Genomic DNA, 22,875 nt, shown 5'->3' with positions numbered 1-22,875 from the left:
ACGGCCCTGCGCCACGAAAGGGGCATCTCCCCGGTAGCAATGCTCTCCCCCAGGACCCCCGCGAAGTCGCTCCCCAAGACGTCCCAGAACGCCCTGAAGAACTCCACGGTCAGCCCGTCTAGTCCCGGGGTTTTGCCCCTAGAAAGACCGTCGAGTGCGCCGGTCAGCTCCCCCAGACTTATAGGGGAGTCGAGCTTTCCGGCGCACTCCGGGCCGACCTGCGGCAGGTCCTCCCACAAAACTCTGCAAGCTTCCTCACTGGACGGATCCGGAGAGAAAAGGGCAGTGTAGTAATCTCGGGCAATGGCCCTGATGCCCTCCGGATCCGAGACAAGTGATCCGTCGTCGGCCAGCAGCGTAAAGAGCTGCTTACGGACCCCGTGCCTTTTTTCCAGTGAGTAGAAGAAGGGAGAGCCACGGTCCATCTCCTTAAGGAAACAGATCCGCGACCTCACGAACGCGCCCCGAGACCCGACCAGTTGCAGGTCCCGCAGCGCGCCCTTCTTCTCATCGTACACCGACCGCAGGGCCGGGTCCGCGTCGGGCTGACGGAGACGTGCCTCCAGGTCGAGCACCTCCTTCTCCAACTCCTCGACCCTGGATTTGCGTCTCTTTGTCGACCCCTTCGCGTACTCTTGACAGAAAACTCGGACGTGAGTCTTGCCCACGTCCCACCATAGCCTCAAGGAGGGGAAGCCTCCCCGCTTCCTTCTCCAGCCGGCCCAGAAGCGACGGAACGAGTCCAGGAACCGCTGGTCTTCCAACAACAGGTTATTAAAATGCCAGTACGCGGACCCCGTCCGAGCGCAGAACGAAGTGAGCTCCGCCCACACCAGACGGTGGTCCGTGCACGGAACCTGCCGTATAGAAGCAGCCGGAACGCAGGACACGTACGCCTTCGAAACGTAAAGGCGGTCGAGTCTGGACGCTCCGACTCCAGGTGACACAAAGGTGAACACGCTGGAGTCAGGATGGAGATTTCGCCAGACGTCCACTAAGTCGAAGGACCTGACCAGGTCCCGCAACTTACTCACACCTCGCGTGCAGTGCGGGGTACCGTGACGGTCCCGGACCCCGAGGGTGCAATTGAAATCCCCCCCGAGGACGATGCACTCGCCAGCGTCGATGGAGCCGAGATGAGTGGACACTTCTTCAAAGAAGCTCGCTTGCTGCTGCGTGCCCAGGGGAGCGTACACATTCACAAAGTGAAGCACCGCCCCCCCCAGACGCACAGTCAGGTGCAGCAACCGGCCTGGCACTGGCTCCTTGACCCCCAAGATCTCCGGCTGAAAATGCGGGGCCAACAAGATAGCCACCCCGCCAGAATTGGAGGCTAGGTGACTCATGTAGACCCCCCCTCGCCACTCCAGGAGCCACGTGGCTTCGTCTCCCGGAACGGTATGGGTTTCTTGCAGGAAGCACAACGCGTACTTCCCGTCCCTGAGGACCGAGAAGTTCTGGAACCTGCGCTGTGCGGCCCTGCTGCCGCGGATGTTGAGGCTGGCTATAGTCGTCTTCATTGTCAAAGGTACATCAAATCTTCACCTTAAGTCATTAAAAAGAAGAAGAGGACTTTTTAGTCCTTCCTCTCCTTCAGGAGCCCAGCGAGAAACGTTTGGACCCTCCGCCGCGCGTTCCTATCCAACTCAGGAGACTTGAGAGCCTCGCGAGTGGACCAGAACACCAGCGGAAAAGAATGCCACCGGTCCAAGGCCAACTGAACCCTGTCTCGGCGACCGCGATGACTCGCCAAAAAGTCCCGGAGTTCCCTTGGGGGGATGAGGGGGGAGTCAGTGGAGGGCACCAGGGGATCCACCGCCTCGCTTGAGAGCGACTCAGCGTAATCTCCAGCGCTCACCACGGACACCCCGTCCTCCTCCAGGTCGTCGCCTCCAGCTTCCGACCCCTCCCCCGCATTGAGTACGGGGGCTGATTCGGAGCTGCCAGCTGGCCCCACCTGTACCTCGATCCCACCCCCAGGATCAAGGCCAGAGGGGTCCTCTCTGGTCTCCTCTAAACGTTTTGGGTCAGAGGGCAGCGGCAGTTCTGATGCCCGCTCTCCTCCCGGCACCGGGTCGTCCGGGGAGCTCAGGACAAGCTCCTGACCTAAAACTAGGACGCCCGGTGCGAAGGTTTGGGAGGGAGCGGGAAGGCCTTCCTTTTCGCCGCCACCCAATGACCCGTTGACATTTTTTAAATTTTGCAAGTTACAGTCCCCCGATGAGCCAGAAGGTACCTCGGGGGTATCGAGGGTCTCTGAGTCGGGCACCACCTCAAGGGAGGTGCCTTCAGTGACCCCCGAGGGGCCCTGTACAGGGGACTGCAGCAGGTTGACAGGGGTAATAGTGGTGGGAGTCGGTGCAGGGGTTTTGAGTTCCCCCAGAGGACAGGGCGAGATTTTACTTGGCGGAGACGCCACCACCTCTTCATCGGGGGAAGGGACACACCCAACTTCTTCAGTTTGGGCATCACCCACCTCCTCCTCCGAAGCGTGACGTCTCTTCCGGGTCAGGCTGGGGGCTAGGGAGACCTCCATTTCCGAGGCCCCCTCCTCCTTGTCCAGCCCTCCCGGACACTCCACCCTCTGGGTTTTGGGTGTTAGATACCCCGGCTCGGGGTCCCGCGTCCCTTCCCCGCCGGCCCCGGGAGCACGCGCAGGGACGACGCCGGGCCCAGCACTCGGCGCCTTAGCACCCACGGGCCCGGGAGCACACGCGGACACGACGCCGGGGCCGGATGTTGTCTTTTCCCCCGAGCCGGTGCTTGCAGGTGTTTGGGGGATTTGGGGCGTTTCAGGGGCCGCCTCCAAATTTCGGGTCTTCCTCCGCGCCTTCTTACGGCGCGGGGGCTCTCCCCCCGCCTCACCGGCAGCCGAGATGGCAGCTGCTGCCGGGGTCGCTTCCCCTTGCGGGGAGGGAGATGGAGTGGTGGCGGGGGGAGGAGGGGCGGTGCCAGCCGCGGCCGCTTGGGTGGGGCTCGTGGCCTTGGAGGCGGGGCAGTTCTTTCTTACGTGCCCCACCTCCTTACAGGCATGGCACCGCACACCCTCCGCGGTCCAGAAGACCCGATAGGCGGTCCCCTCAAAATTAACTGAGAAGGCCCCCTCCAGGCACTCCTCCTGGGCCAAGCGGACGAAAACTTGGCGCCGGAAGGAGTACACGTGGCGGAGGGCCGAGTCTTTGAGGCCGAGCGGGACTGGTGCAACCCCCGACCTGACCTCCCCCAGCTTATTAAGGTGGGGGAGGAGGAGCCCACATGGTATAAAGGGCGGGACATTTGAAATAACAATCTTCTGGGCGGTGGCCTCAAGGGGATCCACCGCCAGAAAAGTCCCGCCCACAGTGAGCCCCTTCTGCAGGGCGAGTCGCACCGCCCGCTCGGACCTCAAGAAAAAGATGGCCCTCCCATACATCTTTGAGGCCGCGACAATGGCTGAGGGGCCGACAACCCCAGCCATAGCCTTAACGCAGGCCTCAATAGTCATCTCAGGGTGAGCGTAGCATTTTACCCCGAGGGCCCTGGTGAGGAGACGGAATGGCGACAGGGCAGCGGGAGCAGCAGGAGCTGCAGAAGCAACCACCCCCGCATAAGTCTTTTTTGTAGGCCCTGCCACCGGTGACAAAGCCGCCTCCACATTAGCCCTCGAGGGCCCGGCCACAGGAGATGTTGAACTGGCTTTAAGGCCAGAGCCACGCCCACCCTGGGAAGGATTGGCCATTTTTTTTTTTTAAATTATATATATATTTTAATATATATATATTTTTTTTTTATTAAATATACAATGTTCCTCCCTAGGGAGGGAGGTAGTAATAACCTCCCCCTTTTGTACAGGAGAGGAGAGGAGGGAGAGGAGTGAAGGACAGGGAGGCACAGGAGGGAAAAGGGAAGAGTCCAGGTGGGTGTCTCCAGTGAAAGGTGGATGTTGGGTGGGGTGTGATGATCTTCCTGCAGGGGGAGGCGATGTCTTCACCAGCCACCGCTGGCCTTACTGGGAAAGGGCTGGGTGGGGCGGGGGGGGTAGCAGAATGGTGGTTTTAACCACACACCCCCCTCTCTTCCTTCCCCAAACCTTCCTGCAGTCTTCTTTCCTCCCCCTACAAAACACAGTCCTTTATTGCCCCCACCTTACACAAACAATAATGTTGGACACCCACCTAGGATGTTGTTTTCAGACACAGTCCTGGCCTCCTGGCCTCCCTCTCTCTCCTTTTGCTCCACACGGGCAGGTCCAGCAGCAGCAGCAAACACCCTCAAGTGCAGGTCCAGCAGCAGCAGCAAACACCCTCAAGTGCAGGGGCAGCAGCAGCAGCAAACACCCTCAAGTGCAGGAGCAGCAGCAGCACACAGCAGAAGCAACAACCCCAAAGGCAGCAGCAGAAACAGTTGAAACACTGAGGAGCAGCAACACCAATACCACACACCTTCTCTCCTCAGTACCAGGAAACCAACTGAATCCACAATTACCTCCACGAGATCGTTAGGAAAGTGAACTCTTGATAATCTTTTAAATGAAAACCAAATCAACAAAATTGGGATAAATCAGGCACAGCCCCTAATTCAGGTCAGCTGTAAAACCAAGAACAAAGTTTAAAGGAAACTTACAAACTTTAAATCAAAATGTGATTAAAGGGGTCAACAAAACACCCCAGTCCCCGCGGTGCCCACCGAGCACGGAAGGCCTCGAGAGTGCCAGCAGACACCGCGTGCTCCTTCTCCAGGGACATCCGGCAGCGAACGTAGCCGCGGAAGAGGGACAAACAATCGGGCGGGACTCCCCCGTCGATCGCCCGCTGCCTGGACCTGTTAATGGCCAACTTGGCCAGGCCCAGGAGCAGGTTCACGAGGAGGTCCTCCTCCTTCCCGACCCCCTTCCGCACCGGGTGCCCATAGATCAGGAGCGTGGGGCTGAAGTGCAAACAAAACATCAATAAAAGGTTTTTCAAATAACTAAAAAGGGAGTGCAGCCTACAACACCCTATGTATACATGGTCCACGGACTCCACAAGACCGCAAAAAGGGCACGTGTCCTGAGAGTCCGCGAACCAATGCATCCTCTTATTATAAGGGACTGCTGCATGCAACACCCTCCAACCCAGGTCTCCGATAGAAAGGGGGAGGACACCTCCGTAGAGGGCCTCCCATCGGGGGCTTCCGCCGCCGGACGGCAACAAGGCACGCCAGGGCGTGTCCGGTCGACGGACAAGGGCGAGAAAATGGAAGGTGTGCAGCAGCAGTCCGTACAAAAAGCTCCTCTTTGCCGTGCCAAAAGGCACAGAGGGCATGTCCCCGAGGCGGCTCATATTGCGGGGCACCAGCACCCGAGGGAGGGTTCGGGGCTTGGGGCCAATGTGGAATTCCGTCCGAACAGGGGAACGCTCAGACGGAAGACCACCGCGCACCTGGGCCACCTCAAGACCCAAAATAACGTCGGGTCCGAGCACGACCGTTCTCAGGTCTTGGATGGCATCGGCTGCGACCTGGACACTCACAGACGCGCGTCGCGCCAACTCCTGCGGGAGCATCCAGCCCAGTCCTCCGCCACCCAGCACGTCCCCGATCCTGGTCACCCCTGCGGCCACAGCCCTCCTCTCCGCCAACCACTGAAAAGGACGGAGGGGCGGATTCCTGAGCAGCGGCTCTCTGACGATAGCCGCTACTCCTGACGGGGGAGAGCTGCGTCGCGAGGCGACCACTTTCCAGACTTTGATCAGGTCCTGGTAAAAGACGGGCAACGCCTGCAAGGAGCCACCGAGGCCCAGCTGTTCTATAAACAGGAGCTGCACGTCATAATTCAGGCCGTGCACCTGACGGAAGAAATACGTCATCAGGGCACACCATCTAGGAGGAGGCTCAACGTAGAGGTATCGCTGCAGGGTCTGAAGGCGGAAAGTCGCCACCTGTGTGCGTAGGCACACTAGCGCCTGACCACCCTCCCTAAGCGGGAGACTCAGAACCTCGGCAGCGACCCAGTGCAATCTTTTGTCCCAGAAGAAGTCGACTAACAATCTCTGGATTCTTGTGACAAAGTCCGGGGGAGGGGTCAAAGTGACCAGCCGATACCACAACATGGCGGCGATCAGCTGGTTTATGACCAGAACTCGACCCCGGTAAGATAGCACTCGGAGCAGTCCTGTCCAGCGCCGCAGGCGAGCGGTGACTTTCGTCTCCAGTTCCTGCCAGTTTGCCGGCCAGGATTCCTCAGCGGGGCAGAGATGGACCCCCAGGTAGAGGAGGCTGGTCCTGCTCCAGGTGAAAGGCCTGAGCTCCTCGGGTAGGGGATCCATCTGCCACTGACCGACCAGGAGTCCAGAACACTTACCCCAGTTGATCCTGGCAGAAGAAGCGGCAGAGTAGACCTCCTGGCACTCGCGCATCCTCCGCAGGTCAGCCGGGTCACTAAACATAAGGAGCACGTCATCGGCGTAAGCCGAAAGGACCACCCCGATGCCCGGCCCGCGCAGAACCAATCCCGACAACCTCCTCCGCAAGAGGCGCAGGAAAGGCTCCACGCAAATAGAATACAACTGGCCAGACAGGGGGCAGCCCTGACGTACCCCTCTCCCAAAGCGAAGGGGCGCCGTCAGGGACCCGTTAACCTTCACTAGACACTCCGCGGCAGTGTACAGAAGTCGGATCCGGGCGACAAAATGCGTCCCGAACCCGAAAGCTCGCAGAGTTCCGAGTAAGTATTCGTGATCCACCCTGTCGAACGCCTTCTCCTGATCGAGAGACAGGAAGGCGCTCGACAGACCAGCCCTCTGGGAATGGTGGATGATGTCCCGGACCAGATGGATGTTATCATAAATGGTTCGGTCCGGGACGGTGTAGGACTGGTCAGGGTGGATCATGTGGTCCAGCACGGTGCCGAGCCGAGAAGACATGGCTCGGGCGAAGATTTTGTAGTCCGTGCTGAGGAGGGAGACCGGGCGCCAGTTTTTAAGAAGGCGGAGATCCCCCTTCTTCGGTAGCAGGGCAATCACGGCCCTGCGCCACGAAAGGGGCATCTCCCCGGTAGCAATGCTCTCCCCCAGGACCCCCGCGAAGTCGCTCCCCAAGACGTCCCAGAACGCCCTGAAGAACTCCACGGTCAGCCCGTCTAGTCCCGGGGTTTTGCCCCTAGAAAGACCGTCGAGTGCGCCGGTCAGCTCCCCCAGACTTATAGGGGAGTCGAGCTTTCCGGCGCACTCCGGGCCGACCTGCGGCAGGTCCTCCCACAAAACTCTGCAAGCTTCCTCACTGGACGGATCCGGAGAGAAAAGGGCAGTGTAGTAATCTCGGGCAATGGCCCTGATGCCCTCCGGATCCGAGACAAGTGATCCGTCGTCGGCCAGCAGCGTAAAGAGCTGCTTACGGACCCCGTGCCTTTTTTCCAGTGAGTAGAAGAAGGGAGAGCCACGGTCCATCTCCTTAAGGAAACAGATCCGCGACCTCACGAACGCGCCCCGAGACCCGACCAGTTGCAGGTCCCGCAGCGCGCCCTTCTTCTCATCGTACACCGACCGCAGGGCCGGGTCCGCGTCGGGCTGACGGAGACGTGCCTCCAGGTCGAGCACCTCCTTCTCCAACTCCTCGACCCTGGATTTGCGTCTCTTTGTCGACCCCTTCGCGTACTCTTGACAGAAAACTCGGACGTGAGTCTTGCCCACGTCCCACCATAGCCTCAAGGAGGGGAAGCCTCCCCGCTTCCTTCTCCAGCCGGCCCAGAAGCGACGGAACGAGTCCAGGAACCGCTGGTCTTCCAACAACAGGTTATTAAAATGCCAGTACGCGGACCCCGTCCGAGCGCAGAACGAAGTGAGCTCCGCCCACACCAGACGGTGGTCCGTGCACGGAACCTGCCGTATAGAAGCAGCCGGAACGCAGGACACGTACGCCTTCGAAACGTAAAGGCGGTCGAGTCTGGACGCTCCGACTCCAGGTGACACAAAGGTGAACACGCTGGAGTCAGGATGGAGATTTCGCCAGACGTCCACTAAGTCGAAGGACCTGACCAGGTCCCGCAACTTACTCACACCTCGCGTGCAGTGCGGGGTACCGTGACGGTCCCGGACCCCGAGGGTGCAATTGAAATCCCCCCCGAGGACGATGCACTCGCCAGCGTCGATGGAGCCGAGATGAGTGGACACTTCTTCAAAGAAGCTCGCTTGCTGCTGCGTGCCCAGGGGAGCGTACACATTCACAAAGTGAAGCACCGCCCCCCCCAGACGCACAGTCAGGTGCAGCAACCGGCCTGGCACTGGCTCCTTGACCCCCAAGATCTCCGGCTGAAAATGCGGGGCCAACAAGATAGCCACCCCGCCAGAATTGGAGGCTAGGTGACTCATGTAGACCCCCCCTCGCCACTCCAGGAGCCACGTGGCTTCGTCTCCCGGAACGGTATGGGTTTCTTGCAGGAAGCACAACGCGTACTTCCCGTCCCTGAGGACCGAGAAGTTCTGGAACCTGCGCTGTGCGGCCCTGCTGCCGCGGATGTTGAGGCTGGCTATAGTCGTCTTCATTGTCAAAGGTACATCAAATCTTCACCTTAAGTCATTAAAAAGAAGAAGAGGACTTTTTAGTCCTTCCTCTCCTTCAGGAGCCCAGCGAGAAACGTTTGGACCCTCCGCCGCGCGTTCCTATCCAACTCAGGAGACTTGAGAGCCTCGCGAGTGGACCAGAACACCAGCGGAAAAGAATGCCACCGGTCCAAGGCCAACTGAACCCTGTCTCGGCGACCGCGATGACTCGCCAAAAAGTCCCGGAGTTCCCTTGGGGGGATGAGGGGGGAGTCAGTGGAGGGCACCAGGGGATCCACCGCCTCGCTTGAGAGCGACTCAGCGTAATCTCCAGCGCTCACCACGGACACCCCGTCCTCCTCCAGGTCGTCGCCTCCAGCTTCCGACCCCTCCCCCGCATTGAGTACGGGGGCTGATTCGGAGCTGCCAGCTGGCCCCACCTGTACCTCGATCCCACCCCCAGGATCAAGGCCAGAGGGGTCCTCTCTGGTCTCCTCTAAACGTTTTGGGTCAGAGGGCAGCGGCAGTTCTGATGCCCGCTCTCCTCCCGGCACCGGGTCGTCCGGGGAGCTCAGGACAAGCTCCTGACCTAAAACTAGGACGCCCGGTGCGAAGGTTTGGGAGGGAGCGGGAAGGCCTTCCTTTTCGCCGCCACCCAATGACCCGTTGACATTTTTTAAATTTTGCAAGTTACAGTCCCCCGATGAGCCAGAAGGTACCTCGGGGGTATCGAGGGTCTCTGAGTCGGGCACCACCTCAAGGGAGGTGCCTTCAGTGACCCCCGAGGGGCCCTGTACAGGGGACTGCAGCAGGTTGACAGGGGTAATAGTGGTGGGAGTCGGTGCAGGGGTTTTGAGTTCCCCCAGAGGACAGGGCGAGATTTTACTTGGCGGAGACGCCACCACCTCTTCATCGGGGGAAGGGACACACCCAACTTCTTCAGTTTGGGCATCACCCACCTCCTCCTCCGAAGCGTGACGTCTCTTCCGGGTCAGGCTGGGGGCTAGGGAGACCTCCATTTCCGAGGCCCCCTCCTCCTTGTCCAGCCCTCCCGGACACTCCACCCTCTGGGTTTTGGGTGTTAGATACCCCGGCTCGGGGTCCCGCGTCCCTTCCCCGCCGGCCCCGGGAGCACGCGCAGGGACGACGCCGGGCCCAGCACTCGGCGCCTTAGCACCCACGGGCCCGGGAGCACACGCGGACACGACGCCGGGGCCGGATGTTGTCTTTTCCCCCGAGCCGGTGCTTGCAGGTGTTTGGGGGATTTGGGGCGTTTCAGGGGCCGCCTCCAAATTTCGGGTCTTCCTCCGCGCCTTCTTACGGCGCGGGGGCTCTCCCCCCGCCTCACCGGCAGCCGAGATGGCAGCTGCTGCCGGGGTCGCTTCCCCTTGCGGGGAGGGAGATGGAGTGGTGGCGGGGGGAGGAGGGGCGGTGCCAGCCGCGGCCGCTTGGGTGGGGCTCGTGGCCTTGGAGGCGGGGCAGTTCTTTCTTACGTGCCCCACCTCCTTACAGGCATGGCACCGCACACCCTCCGCGGTCCAGAAGACCCGATAGGCGGTCCCCTCAAAATTAACTGAGAAGGCCCCCTCCAGGCACTCCTCCTGGGCCAAGCGGACGAAAACTTGGCGCCGGAAGGAGTACACGTGGCGGAGGGCCGAGTCTTTGAGGCCGAGCGGGACTGGTGCAACCCCCGACCTGACCTCCCCCAGCTTATTAAGGTGGGGGAGGAGGAGCCCACATGGTATAAAGGGCGGGACATTTGAAATAACAATCTTCTGGGCGGTGGCCTCAAGGGGATCCACCGCCAGAAAAGTCCCGCCCACAGTGAGCCCCTTCTGCAGGGCGAGTCGCACCGCCCGCTCGGACCTCAAGAAAAAGATGGCCCTCCCATACATCTTTGAGGCCGCGACAATGGCTGAGGGGCCGACAACCCCAGCCATAGCCTTAACGCAGGCCTCAATAGTCATCTCAGGGTGAGCGTAGCATTTTACCCCGAGGGCCCTGGTGAGGAGACGGAATGGCGACAGGGCAGCGGGAGCAGCAGGAGCTGCAGAAGCAACCACCCCCGCATAAGTCTTTTTTGTAGGCCCTGCCACCGGTGACAAAGCCGCCTCCACATTAGCCCTCGAGGGCCCGGCCACAGGAGATGTTGAACTGGCTTTAAGGCCAGAGCCACGCCCACCCTGGGAAGGATTGGCCATTTTTTTTTTTTAAATTATATATATATTTTAATATATATATATTTTTTTTTTATTAAATATACAATGTTCCTCCCTAGGGAGGGAGGTAGTAATAACCTCCCCCTTTTGTACAGGAGAGGAGAGGAGGGAGAGGAGTGAAGGACAGGGAGGCACAGGAGGGAAAAGGGAAGAGTCCAGGTGGGTGTCTCCAGTGAAAGGTGGATGTTGGGTGGGGTGTGATGATCTTCCTGCAGGGGGAGGCGATGTCTTCACCAGCCACCGCTGGCCTTACTGGGAAAGGGCTGGGTGGGGCGGGGGGGGTAGCAGAATGGTGGTTTTAACCACACACCCCCCTCTCTTCCTTCCCCAAACCTTCCTGCAGTCTTCTTTCCTCCCCCTACAAAACACAGTCCTTTATTGCCCCCACCTTACACAAACAATAATGTTGGACACCCACCTAGGATGTTGTTTTCAGACACAGTCCTGGCCTCCTGGCCTCCCTCTCTCTCCTTTTGCTCCACACGGGCAGGTCCAGCAGCAGCAGCAAACACCCTCAAGTGCAGGTCCAGCAGCAGCAGCAAACACCCTCAAGTGCAGGGGCAGCAGCAGCAGCAAACACCCTCAAGTGCAGGAGCAGCAGCAGCACACAGCAGAAGCAACAACCCCAAAGGCAGCAGCAGAAACAGTTGAAACACTGAGGAGCAGCAACACCAATACCACACACCTTCTCTCCTCAGTACCAGGAAACCAACTGAATCCACAATTACCTCCACGAGATCGTTAGGAAAGTGAACTCTTGATCTTGGGGTTACAAACCTAGTACCATAACCACTTGGCTATTTAGGCTCACTTGTGAATCTATTTAGTATGTTAATTGGTCGTGCCTTTCCCAACTGACCTCAGTTTCTTTTTCTGTCTCAAACTCCTAATAAACTGTTTTTCTGTATTGTTTCAGAGTGTCCTGGAGGCTTGGAGTGTGGTGAGAAGGGAGTTTTAAGTGTTAATTTTGTTATTAAATTTTGCTCTTATCTAGTCTATAATCAGCAGTAACTGGAAAGTACTGTAAAAGCAGGCTAAATTCTTTCTTTCTTGCTGTTTAGATAGGGTAAACTCACTCTCAGCTGTAGGAGCTGAGTAGTTAATTAGCTTACTGGCTGAATCTGGTTACTGTAGCCCCAGTTCAGTTTACTTTCAGGGTTCTTTCGTGCAACCTTTGCAAACTGAGTGAAGACTGGAAGTTATTCATTTCCTCTTTGTCTTTCTTGCCCTATAGAAATTGGTTCTTGCTCTACTACAGGGAAAGGAGCTAGCTGTTTGGTGAGAATTGGGTAAGTTCTATTCTATCCCTAAGGTTTAAAATAGTACCCAATTTGGTGGTAAAATTAATAAAATATATAAGAAAGTTACAGAAATAAGTGATTAATATAATTAAGTAATTATTTAAAACACATTAAGGATAGCAGGACAGGTGATGTCTCAAGGCCGCAGCATAAGGGAGCTCCTGGATAACATTGTGATCCAGGACCAAGATGTCTACAGTATGTGTTTGCAGCTTGAGGAACTTTGGCTCAGAGTCATTGAGCTGCAGATTCTACAACACATCACAGAAGGGGAAAGTTACCTGGATGCCTTATACCAGGAGGCAGTCAAACCACTTAGGATAGGGGCTTCTGATTTGGTTAGTGGCCAGGGACAGGAGGGTGTGGCTATGAGTGTGAGGCAGGTAAAAGGTCCCAGAGGCCAGGAGTGTGAATATCTGCAATTTTCCAACAGATTTGAGGATCTCTCAGCTTGTTTGGATGAGAGTGGGGGCTGCAGGGTGGATAAGCAAACTGACCATGGCTCAGTGGTACAGGAAGCCATCCAAGTGGGGGGAGTAAAAAGGAATGTGGTGGTAGTAGGTGACAGTATAATAAGGAGGGTTGACACTGTTTTTTGTAGCAAACCCATGACCACTACCATCTAGAAGGACAAGGGCAGCAGACACATTGGAACATCACTGCCTGTAAATTCCTCTTCAAACCAACAACCATCTTGGCTTGGAAATGTATCACTGTTCCTTCACTGTCACTGAGTCAAAGTCCTGGAACTCCCTCCCTAACAGCACTGGGTGTACTTACACCACATGGACTGCAGTGGTTCATGAAGGCAGCTCACCCCCATCTTCTCAAGGGCAATGAAGGATAGGCAATAAATACTGGCCCAGCCAATGAAGCTCACATTCTGTGAATCAATTAGAAAAAAAAATTACAATCACCAAGGAAGTGGTATTGAGCAAATTGTTAGGGCTGCAAGCTGACAAATCCCTAGGTCTGGGTGCATTTCACCATAAGGTCTTGAATAAAGTGACTGGTAAAAGACTTGATGCACTGGTTTTAATCTTCCAAAATTCCCTAGATCCAGAAAACATTCCATTAAAGCGAGGGAGACAGAAATTAGGAAACTGTAGGCCAGTTAGCCTAACATCTGTCGTAGGAAAACGTTAGAAGCTGTTATTAAAAAAGTTACAGCAGGGCACTTAAAAAACAATTCAAAGCAATCGGGCAGAGTCAGCATGATTTCGTAAAAGGGAAATCATGTTTAACCAATTTATTGGAGTTCTTTAAAGGAATCACATGCGCTGTGGATAAAGGGGAACCAGTGGATGTGCTGTACTTAGATTTCCAGAAGGCATTTTATTAAGTTCCACATCAAAGGTTATTGCAGAAAATAAAAGCTCATGGTATAGGGGGTAACATATTGAAATTGATAGAAGATTGGCTAGCTAACAGGAAACAGTTGGCATAAATGGGTCTTTTTCTGGTTGGCAGGATGTGACGAGTGGAGCACCGCAAGGATCAGTGCTGGGGCCTCAACTTTTTACAATTTATATAAATGACTTGGATGAAGGGACTGATGGTAAGGTTACTAAATTTGCTGATGACTTAAAGATAGGTAAGAAAGTAAATTGTGAAGATGTAAGGAGGCTACAAAGTGACATAGATAGATTTAGTAAGTGGGCAAAGTTCTGGCAAATGGAGTATAATATGGGCAAATATGAAATCATTAATTTTGGCAGGAAGAATAAAAATGAAGCTTTTTATTTTAATTGTGAGAGATTGAGGAGTTCTGATTCAGAGGGGCCTGTGTGTCCTAGTGCATGAATCACAAAAGGTTAGTATGCAAGTACAGGAAGTAATTAGAAAAGTTAATAGAATGTTATCATTTATTGTGAAGGAAATTTATTACAAAAGTAGAGAGGTTATGCTTCAGTTATACAAGGCATTGATGAGACTGCATCTGGAATATTATGCACAGTACTGGTCTCTTTTTATTTAAAGAAAGATTTAAATGTATTAGAAGCAGTTCAGAGAAGGTTTACTGGACTAATACCAGGAATGGGCGGGTTGTGTTATGAGGTGAGGCTTGTATCGACTGGAATTTAGAGTAAGGGGTGATTTAATTGAAACCTTTAATATCTTGAGGGGTCTTGACAGGGTAGATGTGGTGAGGATGTTTCTGCTTGTGGGAGAATCTAGAACTAGGGCTCAATGTTAAAAGGGCTTATTTAAGACAGATGAGAAGAATTATTTTTCTGAAGGCTGTGAGTCTTTAAAACACTCTCTCCCTCAAAAGGCGGTGGAAGCAGAGTCTTTGAACAGTTTTAAGACAGAATTAGACAGATTCTTGATTAACAAGGCAATGAAAGATTATCGGGGTAGGCAGGAATTGTGGGATTGAGGTTGCATCCAGATCAGCCATGATCTTATTGAATGGTGGACCAGGTTCGAGGGGCCGAGTGGCGCACTCCTGCTCCTAATTCGTATGTTAGTATCTTGCTAATGTTTCTCTGTCCCCAACTTGTATTTGCATCTGTTCCTTCTCACTTTTAGCAGTTTTGCTCATCATTGCCTATCATTAACATTTCTCCCTTTTTCTAATGACACTTGAAACTTTCTCCACAGCCCAATCCCGCAATATAACATAAGAACATAAGAACTAGGAGCAGGAGTAGGCAATTCAGCCCCTCCAGCCTGCCCCACCATTCACTGTGAGCATGGCTGATCTCATTATGGCCTCAATTCCAATTTCCCACCCTGTCCCCATAACCTTTCAACCCATTACTAATTAAAAATCTGTCTATCTCCTCCTTAAATTTATTCAACGTCCTGGCATCCACTGCACTCACTTTTCTCAAAGGGCTGTGAACCTAATTCCTCCTCATCTCTGATTTAAAACTACCACCCCTTAGCCTAAAACTATGGCCTCTTCTAGAATGCCCCAGAAGGGGCAACATCTGCTCCACGTCTACTTTGTCCATCACCTTTAGCATCTTATATACCTCAATTAGATCTCCTCTCATTCTAAAATCAAGCAAGAATAGGCCTAATCTGCTCAATCTCTCCTCATAAGACAAGCCCTGCATCTCTTGAATCAATCTAGAGAACCTCCTCTGAACAGCCTCCAGTGCAACTACATCCTTCCTCAGTAAGGGGACCAAAACTCCAGTACTCCAGGTGCGGTCTCACCAATGTCTGGTGCAGTTGCAACAACACTTCCCCATTTTTATACTCTATTCCTTTAGCAATAAATGCCAAAATTCTGTTTGCCTTCCTTATTACTTGCTGTACCTGCATACTAGCTTTCAGCAATTCATGCATGAGGACACCCAGATCCCTCTGCAGATCCAAACCAAATGTGATAACAACTCTTTCTTTGATAAATGTTTAGTCTCACCAGTTGAGGTTTGTAATTGATATCCAACAACTCTTATATAGACCACTAGTGGGGGAAAACTGCTGCTATGCTTCAGAAATGGGGACTTCTGAAATGTCACTGTATTGTCATTGGTGCAGACATCCCTCAGTATTGCACTAAATTATCTGCTGAACATTGTGTTCAAAGCTCTGGAGTTCACACTAGCCCAAACCTTCCCATTCAGAGGTAAAACTGAGCACTGAGTCATAGCTGACCCCTTCAGCAGACTCTGCTGTTCTTCAGTGTCACTAAACATGTTCTTGAACCCAATTTCACCACTGAGCTCGACCTTGCAGGAGGACAGTGTGTTAGAGACACAGACTATAGCCCTATCCCTTGCTCCACTTTGATTTCTGACACCAGGCAACAATGAGCCAGATACAACTCCACTCCAGCAGGAGGTCCTGGTTCTATTCTTAATGGGGACACAGGTTTTCAGCCTATCTGAGCCACAGCCCAATTTCTGCTCCTACTGGCCTCTGCCAAACTGAAATGCATCTCAAATCTGGCAATAAAATTATGGATTTTTCCAGCTTTGGTTCTTCATTCTTGGTTCCAAAATGAAAAATAATAAAACTCTACAATTTTTTTCACTCGTTCATGACTCAGCCAGCATTTATTGCCCATCTTTAATTGTGCTTGAGAAGGTGGTGGTGAGTTGCCTTCTTGAACTGCTGCAGGCCGTGTGGTGTAGGTACATCCACAGTGCTGTTAGGGAGGGAGTTCCAGGATTTTCACCCAGTGACAGCAAAGGAATGGCAATGTATTTCCAAGTCAGGGTGGCAACTGACTTGGAGGGGAACTTGCAGGTGGTTGTGTTCCCATGTGCCTGGTACCCTTGTCCTTCTAGGTGGTAGTGAGTTTGGAAGGTGCTATCTAAGGAGCAATGATGAATTCCTTCAGTGAATCTTGTAGATGGTGCACACTGCTGCCACTGTGCGTCAATGGTGAAGGGAGTGAATGGTACTCCATCCACAAACAATCAAGTGGGCGGCTTTGTCCTAGATCGTGGCAAGCTTCTTGAGTGCTTTTGGAGCTGCACTCATCCAGGCAAGTGGAGAGTATTCCATCACACCGCTGACTTGTGCCTTATAGATGGTGGACAGGCTTTGGGGAGTCAGGAGGTGAGTTACTCACCACAGAATTCCTAGCCTCTGACCTGCTCTTGTAACCACAGTATTTATATGGTGAGACCAGTCCAGTTGTTGGTCAACGGTAACCCTCAGGATGTTGATAGTGGGGGTTTCAGAGATGGTAATGCCATTGAATGTCAAGTGGCAATGGTTAGATACTCTTGTTGGAGATGGCCATTACCTGTCACTTGTGTGACATGCATGTTACTTGCCACTTGTCAGCCCAAGTCTGGGTATTGTCCAGATCTTGCTGCATATGGAGGCAGACTGCTTCAGTATCTGAGGAGTCACAAATGGTGTGCAATTATCAGCGAACATGTCTCACTTCTGACCTTATGATGGAAGGAAGGTCATTGATGAAGCAGCTGAAGACGGTTGGGCCTAAGTCACTAAGGTGAGAACAGGGCATGCCCATATCGAAGATCAGGGAAGACCTTTTTTCAAATTGTGCCAGGCCAAGATGACCAAGACTATTCACCACCTACAAGGTACAAGTCAGGTGTGTGATTGGACATTTACCAGAATGAGCGCAGCTCCAACAATGCTCATGATCGACACAATCCAGTACAATGCATCCCACTTGATCGGTACCCCATCCACCACCTTAAATATTCACTCCCTCCACCACTGATGCAGTGGCAGTTGCATGTACTATCTACAAAATGCACTGCAGCAATTCACGAGGGGTCTTTAGACAGCACCTTCTGAACTCGCAGCCTCTACCACCCAGAATGTCAAGGGCAGCAGATGCATGGGAACACAACCACCTGCAACTTCCCGTCCAAGCTGCACACCATCCTGGAACTATAACCAGAATTTTCCAGCCCCTTTGGTGTCAGGCATCATGGCAAGTGGGGTGGGGGGACAACAACAAGGTGAAGAGGCCAAAAATTGGTTTTGCACCAGTGTGAAAGCGCAACGGGATCATCCACTGGTGTCTGCCAAGGCGGAACATGATTCCTGCTGGGGGCCAGCATGAACACAGTTTGCACCCCAGCACTGGGATGTAATGTATGGCCCGACCGGAATCATCCCCCCGTGCCTGATTTACCGTTAAACGGTGGGAAAATACGTTGGCCTGGAACACGTCTGGGCAAGTGTGATGTGCAGAAGTTGGTATTTACCATTGCTCAGGGAGGGCCCTGCTCAGATCATGGACATCCAAAGAGCAGAAGATACTGGAGCCCTACATTTACCAGACCCTGGAGGATCACATGCATCGCATGCTGGGTGGATCCTCATGGACATGGCAAAGCAGCTCATGGAATGTCTCCAGTGATTACTTGAGTCTGTTTCAGGACATCACGGTCTTGGCCATGGGCTGCTACAGGGGTGGGGTGGGAGGAGATTGTAACGGGGGAAGGATGCAGCAAGTGGGGAGGTAGGTGTAAGGGAGGGAGTTTGGAGGGGGGAAGGAGTTCAGGGGTCGGTGGGGGGGGTGGATGTTCAGGTGAATGTGCAAGGGAGGGGTCCGTGGAGTCAATGACTGCCTCCTGGGGAACTAACTGAGGGTGGGCGTGGTAGGGGGGAATGGCATGTATGAAAGGGGGCAGAGTGAGCCAGAAGACGGTGGTGGGGTGGGGGGGTGGAGGGGAGATGTGGCTGTTTTGGTAGTGATAGAAGGGATGGAAAGGGTGGTTAGTGGCCACTCAGATGCAGACACCGACCCTCAGTGTGGGAAAGACGAGGTTGGGGAGGTCATTGTGGATGGGGGTGAGAGTCTTAGGGAGGTAAGGAATGTGCACGTTCATCTGGACATCTTGGAAAGAAAAGGGTTTGAGCCGGTCAGTGACAATGGGGAGGTGGAAGGTGATGCCAGTGGGGTCCGCAGTGATGGGGGAAAGGACATGGATAACCTGGTGGAGGGGAAAGGACGGGGGAGCTAATGATAAACTTGACTAAGTCATCGTGGTCGAAATTGAAAGTGAGCAGAGCCACCTGTTGGATGGGGAAAGGTTAGGCCTTAAAATTGAAGCATTGCTTGACCAGAAGCCAATGTATGTCAGTGAGAACATAGTGATGGGTGAACTGGGCTTGGTGCAAGCAAGATCATGGTTAGCAGAGTTTTGGATGGCCTCAATTTTATGGAGGCTGGAATGTGACAGGTTGACTAGCAATGTATTGGAATAGCCAAGTTTAAAGGTAACAAAGGCGTGGATTGGGATTCCGTGACTGATAAGATGAAGCTGGGTGGAGTTGGGTGATGTTACGGAGATGCTAATAGGCAGTCTTATAGAGAAAAAGATAGTACTAGTGGACAAATGATGTAATTTAGTTGAACATGCATTACTATCCAATGGCAGCCAGAGGATTTTCACGAATGCCTTCTCTTCCTGTACCCATACCATTGCAGCTGGAGTCTCCCAAGATGCATTTTTTCCCCCTTCCGCCTCCATTTTCTCACCTACATGCTACCCACTGGCGACAGTATCATGGCAGCATGGCTTCAGTTTCCAACCACACAAAGCCCTCCATTTCCAGCACATATCGATATCCCTCCATTGCAGATAGCTTATCTGACATTCATTCTTGAATTTTTTCATTATAATTTTTGTCAACTTCCTCTTATGTGACATCGCTCCCCTCCGCCCCTACCTCAGACCATCTCCTTAAATCTTCATCAATGCCTTTTTCACCTTAAGAGTTCACAATTCCAATAATTTCCTCGAGTAGTCCAATCATAGTATGATATAACATATAAGCAGGCCATTCAGCCCATTGTGTCTTTGCTGGCTCCTTGGTAGAGCTATCCAATTAGTCTCACTCCCTTGCTTTTCCTCATAGCATAGCCAATTTTTCTACTTGAATAAGTTATCCAATTCCTTTTTGAAAATTACTATTAAATCTGATCCCATCATTCTTTCAGGCATTGCATTCCATTTCACACAAAAATCAATTCCCCCATTTGGCTCTGGAGGAAATGGGGGATGGAGGTCATGGAGGATGTCAGCGGACTGGAAGGTCTTGGATAAGAACATCCCGGCTTGTGCCCCGACGGTTGCCGTGGCAGCAGACTTGATAGCTGCTATCCTGCTCGATGCCCAGATTTTTACTGTTTTAGACACACTGAATGGGTTTTGCGGTGAGGAAAAAGGACCAGTACAAATTTGCTGCCACCTTTAAGGGTCCGCAGTATAGCTAGAAATGTTTGTCCCAGGGTTTCCATAGCAGCCCCTCCATTCCCCACCAGTGTATGGCTGATGTCCTGAAAGACACCTCATCCAATGTGTGGACAAGTAAAGGGGACCATAAGGATCTCCTGACAGAATTGCTGGTTTTGTTAAGAGAGGCAGGTTTTAAAATAAAAACCAAGAACGTGCATATAAGACAGAAGGAAGTCCAATTTTTTGGCTTGACAATCAGCGCAGGGGAACGGGCCATAGATCAGGGGAGACAGAAAACCAGAGAAGCGCTTAACCACCTGGGATCGATGCCAGCCCTCCGATCCTTTTTGGGCCTCACTGGGTATTGCAGAGAGTTTATTGAGGATTATGATGGTGTTGGGACTTGTGAAGTCCAGTTGCATGCTTGTTGTAGGATGGTTGAATTGGTACTATAGATAGAGTTGATCAGCAGACACTTCTTAGGTGGAACACATTCTGTTTATTTACAAAGTACTTAACAACTACACAAGTGTGCTTTTACATTAAACTCTGTCTGCATACTTCTGCTGCCCACGACAGCCTACTGACTACAGAGGAAGCCCATGTTACTCTTCCATTGGTTACACAAGATCATGTGATCTTCCTTAATAACATCCTCCCTAAAGGTATACTACACATTACTTAAAACCATAATTATCACAGGTGGGAAGTCAATGCCCCTATTAGCCTTGCTTAACAAGGAAGTAGACTGTGAGTGGACACGACAGTGTGAGGAAGTTTTTTTTCCAATTGAAGGGAGATTTACAGTCAGCCCCTGCGCTAGCTATGGTGGAACAAAACAGGGAATTCACACTGGAAGTTGCTGCAAGCTGCACCAGCCGAAGTGAATCCCAGATGCAGGAGGTACACGGCCTCCGGGGGACAGTAGCGTACGTCCCTCAGGCCCTCACAGAGGTAGAGAAGGGACAGTCAGTATGTGAGCGCCATCTACTAGCCACCATTTGGGCAGTGCAACATTTTGCCATGTATACAGGCACTCCAGTGGTAACACTGAATACCCAGCACATCTTTACCCAACTGTTACCAGAAAGGCCCATCAAAGGCAGGACAATCTCCAGTACATGAGTGGCTTTGTGGACACTTTTGTTGCAGAGTACCACTCTAAAGATCAAGACTCTGCCAGATCCTCGGCTGGCAGCTAACCTCAGCTATCCAGAAGGCCCCATATCTGCACCGTAGAGGGGATCTTGGTGGCTGAAGGGGAGTTCCAGCCAGGAATACATTCTTAACAGTTAGACATTTATGTGGAAGTGTCTAGTTTTGGAGAACAAGGAGAATGGGAGACAGCTTGTGGGATCTGTGATCCCCTCCAAAGCATTGAGTTGACTATAAAATCACCATCTCACCTCAACGCCCAACAGGCTGCACTGGCTGCTGTCAACAATGTGGTCGTTCACCCTCAGGAATTTCCTACCCTCTATACGATCTGCTCTGATTCAATGTTTACTTGCAATGTTGTGAGTGAATTTTTAGCAATTTGCAGGGGTTTCATGTAGACAGACGGTTGACCCCCTAATTAGTATCTTTGCTGAAAGCTGTTCTGCAAATGGTCGGGAAAGGGGATGGTGAATATTAATCCACAAGGTTAAGACTCATTCTAAAACCAAGCCTGGGTGGGAGGCAAATAAGAAGGCAGATGAATCAGTCATCAGGGGAGCTGTAGAAGGAACATCTTGGGACCCCTTACAGTTGAGATTAGTAATGGCAGTTACTCCCAGTACACCTGCTGAGATCCCACTCCCATCCGATTCGAAAGAGTTACAGATAAAGGATGTAGAGCTGAGGGCAGTCATTCGGACCAAGCTACACAATTCCCCAGGATTCCCCTTCAGGGCCCCAGAGGTCCAGATAAGGGAAGGGATGTTATTTGAAGATGGTTGATGGGTTGTCCCTGAGGGATATCGTCAGGAGCTTATTAGTCTAGTTCATGGGGGTCCAGGACTGGGTCACCCCAACCCTGAGACTACCTGGGAATCGATCAAGCCACAGGCTTGATCGCCCGGCATCCAACAGGATGTTGAAAGTCACTGTAAAGCCTGTTTGGTCTGTGCAGCGAACAATCCCAATCCTTAACTTGCAAGGTTTCTGTGGATCATACGAGGTGCATAGAGGGACCCTGACAGTGTGCTTAGAATAACTCCATAACCCCCTACCTACCACAAAGAAAGTGGACAATTTCACTAAGTGGGTGGAAGCTTTTCCCTGTAAGGCAGCTATTGCATTGTGGACGACCAAGACCCTAGTTAGTGAGCTGTTTTCTCGATGGGGACTACTGCAGGTGATGGAGTCAGGTCAGGGCAGCCACTTCAGAGGACGGCTAATGCAGACTTCTTTAAAGCTATTAGGGATAAAAGGTAAACGACACATTGTGCACAACCCCGAGTCTCCAGGTATTGTGGAACGCATGAACCATACCCTCAAAAATGCAATGTGTAAAGATCTCCTCTCTCAGGACAGTAAGTGGGATGATGCCCTCCCACTGATACACTTGGGTATCCAAGGTACAAAATCCAAAAAGATATTCCCCTCATGAACAGGTCACTGGGTGGCAGATGAGAACACCAGTGCATATATTAGTGCCCACCATACTTAGCCACCAATTAGGAAGGTGACCAAAGTTAAATTTGGAGCTGAGCTGTGGCAGACATTGCGCTCCCATCGCTCCCATCACACCTGATGGTGAGGATCAGGATTGCGCAACAACTGCCGGTCACAGTTGCCAGTGGAACCATTTGAACTTGGAGCCATGGAAACCTCCGGAATGGGGTGTGGGATCTCAGGTCATTGTCCAAAATTGCACTAGAGTGAGAATGTTTGAACCGCTCTACAAGGGCCCCATACTCTCTAGTGGAAAAAGCTAGCTCTATGGTGTATGCAGTGCAGCTGCCCAAGTGGGTCAAGTGGTTTCACATTAATCAGATGAAACTTCACCAGCCGGCAAACACAGGAACAAAAGCCTAACAGTTCTGGCAGAGTTGTCTTTCTGCGACCCTATGATCCAGTCATGTGGGATTGTGATGAAGCCCCAGTTCCATAACAGGGGACTATCATAGATGATGCTCCTGTAGATGACACTCCCACAGGTGACACTCCAGCTGATGACCCCTGTACTTTAGAACAATTTTTCCAGATGGTGTCTGGAGGAACATCATCCCCATGACAGAAG

The sequence above is a fragment of the Carcharodon carcharias genome, chromosome 4 (assembly GCF_017639515.1).
Source record: "Carcharodon carcharias isolate sCarCar2 chromosome 4, sCarCar2.pri, whole genome shotgun sequence".
Classification (NCBI taxonomy): Eukaryota; Metazoa; Chordata; class Chondrichthyes; order Lamniformes; family Lamnidae; genus Carcharodon; species Carcharodon carcharias.
Note: the sequence above shows the minus strand (reverse complement) of the source record.